This window comes from Chrysochloris asiatica, unplaced genomic scaffold (genome assembly GCF_000296735.1).
Source record: "Chrysochloris asiatica unplaced genomic scaffold, ChrAsi1.0 scaffold00099, whole genome shotgun sequence".
Taxonomy (NCBI): domain Eukaryota; kingdom Metazoa; phylum Chordata; class Mammalia; order Afrosoricida; family Chrysochloridae; genus Chrysochloris; species Chrysochloris asiatica.
In genome coordinates, this window is record NW_006408617.1 from 11162530 (window position 1) to 11164717 (window position 2188).

Below are 2188 nucleotides of genomic sequence, written 5' to 3' on the forward strand. Positions count from 1 at the left end.
AAAAAAAAAAAGATAATGGGATGTAACAAAAAGAGGGGAGTGACTGACTTTGCCGTCCAGAAGCAGACGTCCCTGGGACCATCAAGGGAGAAGACCAGAGAGCGGGACCTTACCCAGAGAAACAGTGATGCCAGAGATGAAGGCAGAGACAATGATGTGGAGAGATGGTGTGGCTGGGGACTCTAGACTCAGAGAGGGAGAAGGGCTTTGTGCTGACGACCTGGGGGCAAGCTTTCAGGGTGGTAACCATACGTAGGATGAATGTATAGCTAATGTTCTACCATGTAAACTATCATTTAATTCACAATAAAAACTTTTAAAAAAAGATAATGGGATTTTTATAGGAACTTTTTGAAACCCACTCTTTTTTATGCCCCCCTCATATGCTCAATTCAGTTAAGAAGCTAAGAAATAAATGATATCAAATGGCATTACAGTATTTTAACCAAATAAGGATTTCTTTTTCAATTTCATTTGCAAGTATCCAGATTTACCTAATTTTATGATGTGTTTTCTTCTGGGCCCTGAAAATGTTACAGCATGTCTTATGGGATATGATATGGCTGTGGTTTGGCTTAAGTGGGCCAACAGCTTCTAAGGAGACTTATTAGTCAGTGTAAGATAAACAGAAGTCAAAGGTATGTTTAGGATTGTTGGAGGGGTTTGGAAGGAGGAGGCGCCTCAAAGACTTGTAGACCATCAGAGCATCAAAGGTAAGCACGCCCAACTTCTCTGTGTTCCGTTTCCTCTAATCTGGATTGGCAGGTCTAACCAAATTCTTGCCTTTCAGTGACACTTTGAAAATCCTAAGAGATGAGAACATCAGAGCACTACTTTCTACTCAGAATTAAGCAAGTCTGTATTAACTGATGTGAAGCAACATTCAAGATATATTATTAAATATTTTTTAAAGTTTCAGAATAGCATATACATCGTACCGTCATTTGTGTATAAAAAGAGAGGTGATATGTAGGCATAAAACCTTATGTATGCTTAAAGTAAGTATATCTAGATTCTAGAAGAGTATACTTGTTGTTAAGTGCCATCGAATCGCTTCCTACCCATAGGGGGTCCTGTATAGGGTTTTCAAAGAGCAGCTGGTGAGCTTGAACCACTGATCTTGTGGTTCAAACTGACTTTGCAGTCCAGCACATTAACCCACAGCACTATACCAGGGCTTAAAGAACACACTAGAAAGAGATAAAGAAAGAACTGTGTATATCATCTTTTGTAGGTTTACCTTTTAGCTACTTTGAAAATTAGTAGTAAAATAAAGTACATTCACTAGAAGATCTTTACAATATTCTGGATATTGATTTAACCTATGAATATTTAAAATTTTGCATAACGTACTGCTCAAAAAATAAAGTCACTCAATGATGTAGCAGCTAGTCAAGCTTAGCACTGAAAGATTTTTAAAGTCCAAATGCCAGTTCACTTTTATTTAAGTTCCTTCTTTTGGTGCTTTTTTTAGCCCATTTTTTCCTTCTCCTCAGTTTTCTAAAGATCAAAATCTTCATAATGGTGAAAGAAAAACCACAAAGGCTTTAAAACAGAAAATGCATCTTGTGTTAGTTATTAAATAAAATCATTCCCCTAATTCTCTAGGGAGAGAACAGTGAGAACTACTAAAAAGTCATTTTAGATTTTTTTTCCCTAACTGCTTGTGAATATGAATCAAGATTGACACCCAGTGGCCAAATATAATCCTTTTTTCAACTGAGTTGTTCTTTCTGCTTGATTAGCCATTTTCTAAAATGTCTTTTCATCTGTTTTATGCTGAAAAGATTACTTAAATCTAGGACTTCTTTACTGAAAGTGAACTGTCTCTTACAGAACCAATTTAAATTTGTAACTCTTTGTTCATATGTAATGAATAGACCTATTTCTATATCTCCTTATTTACATTTTTCACCTAACAATAAAAACTGTTTGTCTTTGGTTGACAAAATAATTTTTTTCAATTTCTAGCTGCAACTAAAGGAACATATTGGAATATCTAGCACAAAAGGTACAATATGATCAAGAGCCAATGATACTCAGGGAGGAAGTTCAAAGTACATTGAAGGAATTGGCAAAGAACAAGGCACCAGGAATTGAAGGAATCAAGAAAGTGAGGCGGCACAGGAGGCACTCACTCATCTCTGCCAAGAAATTTGGAAGACAACTATCTGGCCGACTGATTGGA